The sequence below is a fragment of the Nicotiana tabacum genome, chromosome 7 (genome assembly GCF_000715075.1).
Source record: "Nicotiana tabacum cultivar K326 chromosome 7, ASM71507v2, whole genome shotgun sequence".
Classification (NCBI taxonomy): domain Eukaryota; kingdom Viridiplantae; phylum Streptophyta; class Magnoliopsida; order Solanales; family Solanaceae; genus Nicotiana; species Nicotiana tabacum.
The window spans coordinates 101736300-101751731 of record NC_134086.1 but is presented as its reverse complement, the minus strand read 5'-3'; the positions used below and the strand labels follow the sequence as shown (position 1 = coordinate 101751731).

The 15432-nt window shown below is 36.7% G+C and overlaps 1 long non-coding RNA gene and 1 pseudogene across 3 annotated transcripts; one reads left to right on the top strand and one right to left on the bottom strand.

Moving 5' to 3' along the window:
• Nucleotides 1-5012: 5012 nt before the first annotated feature.
• LOC107785943 (1,8-cineol synthase, chloroplastic-like) lies at nt 5013-9390 on the bottom strand (annotated as a pseudogene).
• Nucleotides 9391-11459: 2069 nt separating this feature from the next.
• Nucleotides 11460-15267, top strand: LOC107785944 (uncharacterized). Of its 3 annotated transcripts, XR_001648016.2 has the most exons (3): nt 11460-11728; nt 12230-13053; nt 14999-15267. It is a non-coding gene; the product is annotated as an uncharacterized LOC107785944 (long non-coding RNA). The 3 variants fall into 3 exon arrangements; XR_001648015.2 differs by having other exon boundaries at nt 11460-13053; XR_012693456.1 differs by having other exon boundaries at nt 11460-13053; nt 14967-15267.
• Nucleotides 15268-15432: the final 165 nt, after the last annotated feature.

Here is a 15432-nt window from a genome sequence, read left to right as displayed (position 1 = left end):
TTTAGGGCATTTATGTCCATATAAATAGGGGAGAATCCCTCATTTGAATGTTACGCTTCTTAATCGTTCAAGAGAGAAGTTTGCAACTCTTTTTCTCCAGTTTCCTAAATTTCTATTTTTGTTAGGATTTGCTGTGGCCATCACCTTTTTCCCCTTATCATTCTCATTTCTTTTGTTCAAAGAGAAAATGAATAGTGCTTTTTCTAACTCCGATAGAGCTGTCGGTGCTCCGATGGCGGAAACTGATGTACCTCTAATCGAAGAGGGGGTGGAGATAGTGGAGGATGTGGGCTTTCCGACAATGGATGAGGTGGTCCCCCACCTGGGTAAGGCGAGGAATAACTTTAATATCCCTACCGGAGACAAGCCGAAGCCCGTTCCTTCTACGATGGGTGATGCAGTGCTCACGGCATTCAAAGCCAAACGGGGGATTCCTGATTATATTGAAATGGTGTCGGTGGATCGGGACATAGTGCATTTACAATGCCCAGGCTATTGCGTGTTTTATGTGTATCCCTTTATCATCGAGTATACACTTCCCCTCCTTTCCTTGGTAGTGGATTTCTACTGCTTCTATGAGGTGTGCCCGGCTCAACTCTCTCCGTACGCGTACAAGCTTTTCCTTATGCTTATCAAGTATGCGGAGCTGGTCGGCCGAGGAATCTCTCTAGGGGACATGCTTCACCTCTTCGCCCCCTATTTTCTTCGGGGTATCATGATTGACATGCGTCACCGAGGAACCAAGAGTTTGGTGGTGAAAATGGACGACAAGGCAAATCTCCGCTTTTGGGAGATCTTCTTCTACATCCGAACAGAGCACATCGTGTCGAACCCGGTGAGGTTTCCTGAGACATGGAATTTTGATCGTAGGTTTTCTTTTTACTTTATGCAATTTCTCTTAAGATGGTCATCGGTCGTCTCCCTTTAATGACCTTGCTGAGGGTTTGTTTATGTTCTTGTAGCCAAGAGAGTACCTCCTCCACCAGTTGCTGATATTCGCGAGCGAGTGAGGACGATTCTTCCCCAGACAATGGGGATTCGTGAATGGGTGCCTTTCCACGAGAAGTTCGGGGCGCGAGCCTCTTGCTGGTGAGTTGGCTTGTTGTGGCCCGTTACTTTGTTATTTGCTCCGTATTTTCTTTTACCTTATTACTGCTTGATTAAATCTCCTCATTGGTAGGTCGGAGAGGGGTGAGAAGGACAAGGGCGCTTGCGCTCTCTTTTCGCCAGTCGGCTTCCTCTGTCCCGACCCATTCGAAGGGCACATGTGTATGAGAGCACCCAATATGTGGTTTCACGGTAGACCATGTCGACGACCGAGCATGTTCGTTTGGAGGTTGCTCCCCCGGTCAGATACTCTGGTTCTTGTCGTCCGTTCAACGGGCGAGCCTTCTTGCAATAGTAACGAGGAGGCACCGTAAAAAAGGCGAAGGTTGTCAGAGGGGGCATCTTTGGTTAAGACGCCCTCGAGGGGCGACCCTACTTTGGCAGTATCTGGAGCTGGCGGTGACGCTGGTCGGGGTGTGGAGGCGATGCCTATTCCGGTTGCAGAGGAGACCATCGTGGCGGGGGGACAGAATTTGGGGTCTGCCGCGACTGTTTCGAGCGGCCCATCATCATCCCGAGAGACCCGCTCCCCTTTTTCGGCAAATGAGATGGGGAATGCCTTGGTGATAGATGATTATGAGTCGGATTCCGACATCGACCCTGAGGATATGAGGATGTTCGAGGAAGGCTTTACTAGGGTCAATGTAAGGGCGGAAGGTCCTTCTCGTGTGCTCGAGATTCCATCTGATTTTAATTTTTTGGAGGACACAGTGGAGTTGGTACCTCAATTCGGCCTTCTATGTTCTTCCGCCGAAAGTGAGTCTCTTCGGGAGATCAATGACTCTGCTTTGTCACAAGTTGTGGCCGGGATGGCCTTGAGGGTGAGTTTCTTTTTGCCATTTTCATTATTTTGTGCTATTTTGCCTCCGTTGATGTCTCCCCTCTTTTTTTTTTCTGCTCCTTGTTTGCAGACTTAAATGCTGGAGACTGAGAGTGCTCGCAGGGCTGAGATTAGCGTCAAAGTCTTTTTGAAAATGGCCGTAAAGTATCGCTGGTACCGTGACAAGTGCCGTGAAATGCATGCGCAGCTTAGGGCGGGTGGTAACACTCAGTCCGTTAGGGAAGAATTGGAGAAAAGGGACGAGGAACTGATGTGGTCTATCCACTGATGCAGCGAGCTCGAGGAGTTACTCCATGCCAAAGATGAGGAGCTCGAAGTGGGAAAAAGGGTTGTGGTGGAGTGTGAAGACCTTCAGGTGAAGGTACTGTCTTTGCAAGGCGAGCTTTAACAAAACGCCACCAGGGTCATCGATTTGAGTGCAGAATGGACGGAGAAGGTGGCCGAACTAGAAAAGAAGGTGACCGAGTTGGAAGGAGCCGAGGGGGCTCAGGTGTCGGCTATAGCGAGGGCGGGGATGCTAGAAGACACTATCCACGTCCTCAGGTCTGAGCAGGAATCTGAGAGGGAAACGTCCACACTGATGGAGTTGCGGCTCGAGGAGCGCATTGGTGAAATTTATTGGGAAGCTTCAAAGCTAGGAGACCGGGTCGTGTCTCTTGAGGCCGAGAAGGCCAACTGTTGGCCCAGGCTATCCCTCAAGAGTCTTCATCTGCTACTGTTCTCTGCCACTTGTACGAGATATGGGTCCATGTTGAGGCCCAACGAGATATATACAAGGGTTTGTGGGAAGCGGGGAGTGTTCCTGAAGCCGCTTTCGAAGATTCTCGAGTGAAGGCACGCGAGGCTCGTCTTGCCTGCGGCTACGACCCTGCGACACCGGAGGCTGATGAGGATGTTGATATGGAAGATGGACTTCCTTCCAACGACGACACTGGGGAGAATGGTGGTGGAGATGATGCCGAGTGAAAAAGATTTCTTACAGCTTTTGTACTTAGTTTTTTTTTCTTGTTTGTTTTCATCTTTTTCTTCGGGGCCCGCTTTTGGCCTTTGTAAGGCGCAGATGTTGCTTATGTACATTTTATGAATAAAATAGTCGCTTTGCCTTGGGTTATGGACCTTTTGACCTTCTTTCTCCCTCCTCCCCCCCCCCCCTTTTTTGAAAAAGATCTTTAGACTTCCCCGCATTGAGTCCCTGATTTTTACTCGGGGTTGGAATGAGGTCAAGCTTGGAGCGATTCGAGCAAGATTGAATGTGAAGTAATTCGAGCAAGGTCGAATGTAAATTAATTCGAGCGAGGTCGAATGTAAAGTAATTTGAGCTAGGTCGAATGTAAAGTAATTTGAGCGAGGTCGAATGTAAAGTAATTCGAACGAGGTCGAATGTGGAGTAATTCGAGCGAGGTCGAATGTAAAGTAATTCGAGTTAGGTCGAATGTAAAATAATTCGATCGAGGTCGAATGTAAAATAATTCAAGCGAGGTCAAATATAAAATAATTCTAGCGAGGTCGAATGTAAAGTAATTCGAACGAGGTCGAATGTAAAGTATAAAATGACTTGGTAGGGTTGTGCGAAGATGTTGCTTCGTTTATTTCATTTGATGGAGAATACTACATGTTTCTGCTTGTTTCATTCATACATTGGAGAAGTTCTACTCTACCTATCCCCTTCATCGTTCGGCCTGGAGAAGTAGTCGATAGGTGGGGCAATGAGTTTCACTCGAATTTGGTTCGCTTGATCCGAGTGAACTCGAATCTTGTTTTGTGAGTTCGAATGAAGTCGCTATTGATCTGCAAATTCAAGTGAGGTCGACTTGTGATTTGCCATTTTGGGCGAAATCAGTTTTGACTTATATATTCGAACGAGATCGAATTTTGCTTTCACCGAGCAATGGCCGTAAGGATGTTAAGTCGAGCGAGGTCAACTTCTGATTTGCCATTTTGGGCGAAATCAGTTTTGACTTATATATTCGAGCGAGGTCGAATTTTACTTTCGTCTGGAGATGGCCGTAACGATGTTAAGTCGAGCGAGGTCGAATATGACCCATTTGGCGATTGCCGATGGCTGTAAGGGTATTAATTCGTGCGAGGTCGGATTATAACCCATTTGGTAATGGCCGATGGCCGTAAGGGTGTTAGTTCGAGCAAGGTCGAATTGTAACCCATTCGGCGAGGGCCGATGGCTGTAAGGGTGTTAATTCATGTGAGGTCGAACTATAACCCATTTGGCGATGGCCAATTATGGCCGTAAGGATGTTAATTCGAGCAAAGTCAAATTGTAACCCATTCAGCGAGGGCTGATGGCCGAATTATAACCCATTTGGCGATGGCCAATGGCCGTAAGGGAGTTAATTCTAGTGAAGTCGAATTGTAACCCATTTGGAATTCAAGCGTAGTCGAATTTCCTTTTTACTTGGCGATGGCGCATGCTTGCCTGTTGCATTACTTTTATTGGATAACATCACTCATTGTTGCATTGTTTATGCGTGCGTTGGGGTGAGTTCTTATTTGTTTACTTTTGCTTTTACTGGTTTGTCTACCGATGTAGTTTGTTGGTGATCACCAAATCTCAATAGAAGTCTAATGGAAGTTGGAATGAGAATAAATTTGTCTTTGGTTAAAAAAGCCAAGAAGAAGAAGGCCTCACGATTTCTTTCCGGCAAGGTTCCGATTTAAAGTGGCAATCTTATTCCGGTTTTTTTATTATAAAAAAGAGAGAGAGTACCCTCACGTGCTTATAATTAGTGTAGCGCACACTCTTTGCCATATCACCAGCATGTGCCTAATAAATATACTTAGGCTTAAGTTCATGTGTTCAATAAGTACAAGTGTCTAAATAAAAACTCAAACAAGTTCAAGGGCCGCATATGCACTCAGCCTAATTATTAAACTGAGGTTAAGATTAAAGTCATGTTAATGCTTAAATTTTCTTAACAAATTGAAATTTCTCTAGAGAGGACGTGTCACATTATTAAATCATGTTAAATACATTAAAGCATATATATGTAAAATCCAAACATTATAATAAGAAGAACTTATAAGCACCAAAAATTACTAAGGTTGGAGGCCTTCATGGAATTGAGATTTTGGTGGGCTCGAAAAGTAATTCGGAAATGCGACTTTTAATCTCAGAATTTTGAATTCCATGTCCATCTCCATGTTGGTATATGCACTGTGCAGTTCTTGTAACATTTACTGCACATCCAATCAATGTTTCAGAAAATAACGAGTTTTCATGTAGACCAGTGTTTCATCATTTCCCATGTCTCCTTTATCAAATATTGTATGTGTTCTCTTGCCTCTTCTTCCGAAACATCATTTTCGTTCATGTAACATTGAATTGACTTGGGAACATCACCTCTATTCATTTCATCCTGAAGTAAGAGGAAAAAAATTTCATTAATTTAAAACTATAATAATCTTTTATACAATCAGCTCAATTACAACTTTCTATAGCAAAAATAATTAATAAGTAAAAAATGGTGAGTGAAAGTGAAAGTCGTCTATGTACACCAAAGAAAAACATTTGATTACAAACTTAAATTACGTACGTTCAGAAATAATCAAAGATAAGGTTGAGAAACATAATGATGATGTCCCTAAATCATCGGCAAGACGAATAATTATAGAACAGTGACGAATTATGTCAGGATATTTGCTTAAGGATTCCAATGCCTCTTTCGTAATTGGGTTGGTGACAAAGATGAATGCATGGACTAAATACATAGGGGCTCCAATTGAAATCCATGCAATATCCATGTATTCTTTCAGAGTTGGATTATATCCATTGAAGTGCCACTTTGCTTCTTGAAAGGAAGCTTTGCAATAATCTGCCCACTAATAACGTTGTTCCAAATAAACATATTAATGGTGATGGGGAGGAAGAGAACAGAAGAATGAATAAATTAATTTAGAAATTCAAAGTTAAGCTTAATTACTGATTTTTTAAGGTAGGGTATAACGTTGATCCCTTGCTCTTTGAGAACGTTATATGCAATGTCAGCGACAGTGTTGAAGAGTACAAGGTAACATACTTTCATATAGCCTGGAAGATAGTCAATCGCTTTTAGCTCCATTAGATCTGGAAAATTATTATCGTCAGAAGACATATTCACTTGACAATTAGTTTGATGACGAGAACGGCAATATACAGAAGTAATAAAGGGGAAGTACATATCCTACTAAATAAATTTATATTCTACAAAATTGAAGATATGTGCGTGATCGATGAATTCAAAGCAGAAAAGCCAAATAATCATTTCTTGAAAATTTGAAGGTAATATACTCATCATTTATTCATTATTTGAGACTGACAATCTAAAATTATAAGATTGTACCTTTATACTAAGGCGTGTGCGCGTTCATTGTCACAAAGTACGTAGTAGTGGGGTGATACTTTGTGTTCAATGACTTAAACTTCTAGCTCTGCCTCAGAGAAAATTAATCTACTATCCTTAGTTGCATTATACTAGAGCGGATGTAAATTAAATGACTGAGAAAACACAATGATAATTCTACAGGCAAAAAAATTAGAGATGTAATTGCTTCCTTGAGGCTTGAAGTTATAACTAACCTTTCAACAGCATCAGTGAAGAGTTCCAACTCATCAAGAGAGCCATAGACATCATAAATATCATCTATGACTACAGCAACAGCATTGATCTTTGTAAGCATTCTTCGGCAGTAACTGTATTGAGGTTCAAATATTGTCCCCACTGTCCAAACGAAAGCTTCAACAATTCTATCCCTTGAAAATGGCAACTTTTTTGCAAGGCATGTACTCTTCCACCACTTAACATAAAAATCAATGCAGCACGAGAAATATTATCCAAAAGTCTTTTTCTATTTGATAGCTTACAAGTTGAAATCTCTTTACCTGTATGATAAAACTTTTGCACTATCAATATCACTTATTATGAACAGTTACTTATAATTATATTTTAACTGACCTAATAATCAGTGTATAGAAGTTGGTCTAAAAACACGAGAAGATATTGGTCAAATCTAAAAACAATTGATTTCTTTATTCTTTTATACTATATATGGCAACATACTAGCAAATAGGCACACCCATTTAACTATATAACTCTATACTAATACCGAAACAACATTTATAAAACAACTTCAATGTAAATCTAGACAACTCGGCCGTATAAATCTTAAGCCTATTTGTTTTTATTGTAATTAAGATGTGTGAATCTAACTACATATTTGATTGTTAAGGTGTTGTACTTAAATCCGAACAACGAATAATTAAGAATGATCATTTTCTCATCATTTAAATGTACTACCATTATTTGAACACTAATAAATATAAAACTACGAAAATAATACTCCCTCCGTTTCATATTAGATGAGGTAGTTTGACTCGGCACGGAATTTAAGAAAAAAGGATAAGACTTTTAAAACTTGTGGTCTTAAAAGCTTAAGGGGTAAAAAGTTTTGTGGGGCCATGATATTTGTGTGCCTATAAAAGCATCTCATTATGGGTAAATGGGTAAAATAAAATAGTTTAAAGTTAAATTATTTCTAAATTTAAAAATGTGTCATTTGTTTTGAAACGGTTTAAAAAGGAAAGTACCTCGTCTAATATGAAACGGATGGAGTATTAATTAAAATATTATAGAAAAGCTTAATCTACATGGTGTTGTAAAACTATTTGTTTGATGAAGATATAAAAACTAGTGGTGGTAACAACTAACAATAGTGGTCGTCTAGTGATGGTGACAATTATAAGGTGGTGGCTAGGGGTTGTTGGGGTTGGTGGAGGTGATGACATCCATATGGAGGTGATTATTATTGGTGTGTGGCAGCGAGAGGCTGATGGTAGATGTGGTTGGTAGTGGAGGCTGACGGTAAAGGAGGTTAGAAGGTGGTGGTAACCGACAGTGGAGGTGGCTGCTTTAGTGGCGGTGGTGGCTGGTAGTGTGGCTGGGAGCGGCAGTAGTTGTGCGGTGGAGATGGTGGTGGAGATATATGAATGAAGGTGGTTAGCGATGGTTGTTGTAAGGTAGAGAACGATAGTAGAGGTGACTGATAATAATTGACAGTATGGTTGTGCGTCGGAGGTTGGCGGAAATGATTGTGATAGGTAGGGCACAGTGGCAAAAAGTCACATTCACAGAAATCTTTAAGTCAATAACATCTGACTAATGTTAATATTATTTACCACATCTAAACGATCTAGACCTACTATGAGCAATTAAGCGGTTACAAATTAAAACAAGTAAATATACTTAATGGGGCCGAGACATGAATAATTAAGATTTATACCTTCAGAAAACAAACGGAGCCTTATTAATATTTTCTTAATTTTGGATGTGGTTTCCAAAGTGTAATGAAACTATATTGTAGTAATGGTAATTGGTCGCAAGTTTTATGTGTTAAATCACCAAATATAAAAGTTAACATGAATAGAGTTCATCAAATCCATGAAATTTTGAAGGTTCGGATCTAGTTTTATATTTTATACATATTTAATGAATTTTTTAAGACAAATATAAAGTTTAAAGACCAAAGTTATTGGGTTCTGTCGAACCTGTAATGTTAACACTGGCTCTCCCAGAACATGAAAGAAAAAGGAAATTAGTTTGGCCAAAAACAGTATATACCTTGAGAGATATGAAAACCATGTTGTCTCAAGAGTCTAAATTTCAAAGCTGTGGCATATAATGAATCTCCTGCGGATGCATTTAGATATATGCTCCTCAAAATTTGCATGATCTCTTCCTTGAAGTGATAACTCACTCCAAGCCTTTGTAAATTATCAATCAGCTCCAACTTCTCTAATTCTTCTTGTGATCCCTCAACCATTATCATTATGTTCTTCATTTCCTTCTTCAGCTCGTTAAACCGCTTCATATACTTCTCTCCCTATGTGGCATAGTTACTAATGATCGGCTCGAATATTCGTGTAAACTTTATGCAATTAAGTATTTAGTAACAAGAATAACAGTAAAAGAATGAGTGCTAAAAAAACGTAACTTACCACATAATCATTGTGTATGGACTGAAGATATTCAAAATCCCACAAGGTAGGTCCGTAATTCCCTGAACGTCTAGTGAGATTGTGATCTGAAGATGAAATAGTAGAATACTGATTAAGTGGTGGTTCAGGTTTCATGCCACCTGCCGCCAGTGGCGAGCCAAGAATTTCTCCAAAGATTTCAATTTTGAAAAAAGTGAAAAAAAATTCTAATAAAAGGTGTTCAATATGTATTATATACCTCTAATACATAATATTGTACCTATATATATAGTATAACTTTTCGACGTGACCACCTTTTTGATCATGTGGCTCCGCCCATGCCTGCAGCAGCGGCTGTAGAGAGGCAGGCTTCTGATACAAGTGATGGCTTTCCTCGGCTGAAAGAGGAAAAGTAGTTAGCCGGAGGTCTTTTCGAGGTGGCCATGAGCAGCATCCCTATTTTGGTAAATGATGCCATATTTGACTCAGATATTTTTAGCCACAATGAGAAATTGGCATAGAAATAGGCATCTACCTGATGAATGGGACATGTTTTACTATTCATTATCTATATTTTCAGGGAATATGGACCACTCGATCGACAAGCACACAAGTATTGGCTCTAATTGCAAAAACTATTTTTGGAAAGTGTTACCTTTCCACATCCGTGAATGTCCTTGTTCTCGATTAAAAGAAGATGTTTATCGATACTAAGTGTCAAAACATGGAAAATATTAAGTATTAAAAGTACTCGCTCGGTTCTAATTTATATGACTCACTTTTCTTAGTATTAGTTTGTACAAAAAAAATGACATATTTTTATATTTAGAAATAATCTAACTTTAAATTTTTTTTATTTTATGCATTTTACTGTTACTGATAAGTTATTATAGTCACATAAATGTTATAAAATATTTTAAGACCATAAGTTTCAAATGTCTTATCGCCACACAAATATATGATATGTTTAAGACCACAAGTTTCAAAAATAACAAAAATTCTTAAATTTCATGCCGAGTCAAACTACATTTTATAAATTAAAATGGTAAAAACGTATCTGCGTTAAGTGTTTATACCCACTTTAGTTAAATTGACCATGTATAGAAGAAAAACTAAGGTCTACTAGCTAGGTGCCTTTTTAAAATAAAAAAAAATGAAAAGGAAGTGAAGTTATAATAGCATAACGTTAGAAAAATTGAGCTTGCTGTAACATTCCTCGTTTTTTTTATTACTTGCCGCTGGTCTTCTTAATTTTGAAGTTCTGTGTCATTCTATCTTCACTAATTTAATGCTTCCATGAGTTGTCAAAGCATTTGTCAGTTATATTCAGACACATCTAAATACATACTGACGAAACTTAAGATAGATAATTTACACTAAGTAATGGTGGTCATCTATGATGTGAAGCCGTAATTCTAGTCTCAAAAATGGGTGAGCCGAGGGAGGTTGGCGCAATAAAAAGAGATAATAGCAAAAGGGAGTGCAACAGGGGAAAACTTTGATATCGTCAGCAGATAAAAAGTTCCGTGTCCAAAATGGCCAGTGATGACCTTTGCGATGTGGTTAGTGTCAAAGAAATTTTAATCTACTTGATGCTAGGTTAAGAACATGATGGAGAATAACAAGAAATTTAGCATTTTTTATATTAATTATTATTTAAGATCATGTGCCAAACACATTACAGTTAACTATGAGTCTATGATTAAGTACTAATAGTTGTAATTAAATATAGCAACATGTGTCATTTTGGTTATTGGCCATGTGTAAACCCCGGTACAGATAAGTTTTTACCAATTAAAAAAAGGGAGAGTATCTCATTATGGTTTAAAAAAAAGAAAGCAACAAACTGATATCCAGAAAGTAAAAGTATGTTGTTGAATATTTATCGGGACGTCGCAGAAAATTGGATGGCCTAAGAGGTCCATTTAGTAAACTACTGAGAAGCAAAGTTACCAAACACAGTGATCTCACTCACCCGCTGAGAAAGCTTTGGAATAAATTCACACAACTACGACAATTGGCAAGAAATTTCATCATCATTTTTTGGGTCTTCTTCTAGATTTTAAGGAGCTAGACAATTACCGGGTAAAGCTTAAAATATTTATTGGTAGAATATTTTAAAATAAGACTTTACTAATATCTAAAACTTCAATTTATTTGAACTATTGAAGGTAGCTCGAGTTGGACTTTCAAAAACTATCTTCTATTTATATATAATAGGAGAGACAAAGAAATGTTAGGGTGGCAAGTGACATAATATTAAACGGACACATGTCAATTTTTTGGATAATTCTCCAACTTTGTTGGAGTTTCAAATTTATTTAATAAAAAATGAACGAGTGTTTTTTATTTAAGATTAATATTTATAAATTGCATATTTAGGAAAAAACACCTATTACATTACAAAAAATAATAAACGAGTGTTTTTTTTCATTTTCCCCCCTACTTCTTTGTTTAAAATCTATACTTGAATTCTATATTATTTAATTATATTAAATTAAAAGATAAGAAACTCCCATGATCCCACGACGTTGAAAACCTAAGCGCATAAAAAGGATAACAACGAAAACTGCTGAGAGATCAGTTTCTCTCTTTTCTTCTTGAGAGAAGTTTAAAACCCATCTTAATTCATCAAATGATGACCAGATTGAAGAACCATAGACTGTTCTACTATTTTCAATGATACGAATGGTAGGCGATTTGTACAAATAATGACCATATCGAAGAACCACCAACGCTGATGGCAGATTGCTAAAGAAGACGATCCAATCCGTGGTTGTAGGCACAAAATCTGAAGTTTGTCACATAGACAACAGGTCCTTTGTTCTCTTTTTTCAGATTTACTTATCTTCTTTTTTATTTATTGGCGAAATTTAGTATATCCAAATCAATTTGGTGGACGAAATTTGGTAAACCATTTTGACTTTTTGCCAAAAAAAAATTGAGTTAAATGATAATACAAAGCTTTTTAATGATTGAACGATTCAACATAAAAAATGATAGGATACGAATGAAGGAAGGTGTTAAGCAGAGAATCAAGGTGTTCCTCCTCGAACATCACTTCACAATCTATTCGTTTGCGTGTGCTGGCATTAATTGTAGAAAAAGCAATATCTATTGTTACATATGTTTTGATAAATATTATTTCATTGATATAGCTAAGTGATCGGGAAATTTTTACAAAGTACTCAGTATTTTCTTATTGAATGATGCTCTTCATCCGATTTTATGTGTTATCTACCGTGTATAAAATGCTCAACGGATTTTTTACCATTCAGTGATCATATATTTGTTGATTTGATCCTCACCTGAATCAGAAAGTTGCTAAACGCAAGTTAGTGGCCTCGAGAATTCTCCTGGACAAAGAAAAAATGGCCTTTGAATTGCTACTAGGTAGGCATTGCATTTGCTTCAGCATATATCCTGAGTAGCAGCTAAGCAGGTACTTTTTCAGTACACATACTCATATATTGGTGGTTATAGATAGATTTGGAGCATTCCTACTATGGTAATTCCATTGACTAACTGTGACTCTTTAATTTGCTACATAAATTATGCAAACTTTGTTGGTTTTTAGCATTTTCATTTTTGACTTGTGGCATATATGATTTATATACAAGATTTAGTACATGTGTGACAAGAGGGATACATTTAAGTAATGATTAACTGCTACTTATAGTCTCATCTGCCTTACCTCGAAATTTGATGAATGATGGATTCGGACTTTCTATTTCAATATGCACATAAATTTAAACTTATGTATATAAATAAAGCATATGATATTGTTTCTCTAATCAACTTGATGAGCAAGAAATATATTATTTTTTAAACTCCGATTATTATTGATCTTGAAACTTTATGTGTCCTCCTTTCTTGCATCTTAATTGGCTCAATCATTCACCAAACTTTACCTCTAAGAATATATTTGAACTCTTTTGGATACTAACTAGAAAAAACATGAGATATAAGTTTACCTTTGTTGTATGCTTTCGACTTTTTAATATATTTATCGTATATTAATTTATCTATTTATGGTAATAATGAATTGACAGGTTCAACTTCTTAAATTAATACAGGAGCGATATGTTACACTAACATTGCGAATGCAAGAAGAGACTCATGTGAAAGTCGTGTAAACAAGGTAAGAGACAAAAGAAATTTAGAATCAATAGATTTTTAGCTTTATTTCATAAACTTCTTCGAATCTATGCTTTCCGTTATACAATACAAGTATTTATACGTGAAATTAAATGCACTACATTGGCAAGTACTACCATGAAGATCCGTGAAATATGATTTCAAACATTGCTCTTGAGCTTTCGTGTATAAAAGCTTTAAACATTAAACCCTCAATATTTTAATAGTTGGATTGCTGTTGGAAATAGAACAATTCTTAAGATGCAACTGATTGATTTAATTGCGAGGCAAAAAGAAGTATTTCATGCAATCCCAATAATGACTGACACTCTATGTTTAGGTAGGCAACATCCTTTAAATTCAGACTCGACTTCATATCCCATAAACTCAAAAGAGACCAATATTGTACAAGCAGAGGAAAACAAATAATATAAGATGTCTTCATTCTAAATAAGTGATTGATAATCTTTATGCGGAAAAAAAAAAGAAAGATGAGTTGAATCACTAAATTATGAAGTGGCTTGATAGTGCTATAGTAAATAAAGTTTTTTGGTCGAAAGATATAATTGAACAACCGTGGAAATATGTGAGAAAGAGGTTGAGGCATAAATGGTTATGAAATCACCGAATAGACAATGGTCTAGATTGAATTGTGTATGTGCAAGAAATTTATAATTTTAGTGTGTATCCATATGAAGAAAAGGTTTGCGTTCATGTGTTTTCTGTATTAGTTGTGTGTGAATATGAATATGATACTGAATTTGTGGAGTCTTTGAGGTCGCTCTATGACGTTCAAAGTAAGTTGCAAATTCAAACAACTAGAAGGAAAATTGGCAAGCAGTTTTATCCAAAAAAATATTAAACTAATAAGATGTCACTATATAAACCAACCAGTCAAACCTCATAGCAGTTGTAAACATGCATTCTGTGAAGATTTTTTTTCGGGATTGCACATGGCTGGTTTTTGAGGTACAAAAATGAAGATGAATTAGTGGCCGTAAGAGGTTCACCAAGATATGTTAGGTGGTCTAGGAAGCATCTCAAGTAAATTTCTCTCATTATTATTATCTACTGCTTTATTTTGAATAGGCCGTGAATGTAAAATTTAATTACTAGATTGTATCTTCTTGGTGTTGTAATTTGGCATATTTACCTCTAAAGTAACTTTATTGATTTTGCTTGGATCATTAAGTTTTTTTTTTTTTGGTAAAGTAAGATTAAACATCAAGTCTTTGTATTTAGAACTATAGCAACATAAAGAATAGGAAAAACTTGCGGTTAGTATGATCGGGGTTAAAACTTGCTTTTTTCAAAGTACATAAATAAGTGAAAATGCTTTTAGATTGCTTGTTGCCATTATTTTTAGCTTATAGTGTTTTAGGAGCTTCTCTATTTCGCATAAATATTTTTCAGAAGGTCAATTGATAAAAAGGAATAATTAGCATCAATTTATTTATTATAACAATTTTCTTCAAAATGACCAATATTGGTGAAGGCAAGTAAAGGTAAAGAAAGTAATATATCTAACTTTTATCCAATATTTTTATTTATTGGACCACCAACATGATCATGAACAATCTTTTTTTCCCATCTTTCTGAGCATTATAGAAGCAAAACTAAAAAGTATAAGTATACAAATTTATTCTCAACTCTACGCCTTTCCTACTTATATACAAGTCCAGTTATTATGTATTGTGGACAACTTTTCGAGATACTACAAGTAACTTTGTGAAGATTAATAACTATTTTTATTTAGTTATCGTGTGTAACTTTTTCCTTTCAAGACTCTTTTGTTTAAAACTGCTTTTGTTTTAATAATGTTTGTCTGTCCCGTTTATATCGAGTTATTTTCTTTGTTCAACGATAGAGACGCAGAAAACATAAAAATTAAAGTCGTCCTTCTCATTGTTGGCTTAGAGGCTGATTTTGAAGTTTAATTTGGACATAAGGTCGAGCAACGGAATCTTGAGGGAACAAATCCTTAACAAATGGTTATCGCCATGCCAAACAGTACAACATTAGAAGTGCAAAGCAAGGTTGATGTTGGAGGTTACATTGCTTCGGCTCAGCCAACCGGTGCCGATGATATCCGAGCACTTTTAATTGGAGATCTGCAATTTTGGATGAATGAATAATATCTCTATATATAGCTGATTTGCAAATATTGGAAATGTACTAAAGTTTCTGAAATAAATTGTTGTTGCTGAGTGTTTTAATATGTAAAACTATATCTTAGGGAGAAGAATAGATCTATTAAATTGTTGTGAGAATATTGTTTTCATATGCTTTGGATTGATCTTCTATTGAGGGTAATGCAGGTTTACCTGAGGTAAATGAATATTACTCATTGGTGTTTATATGCATCGATTAATTTTATATGATA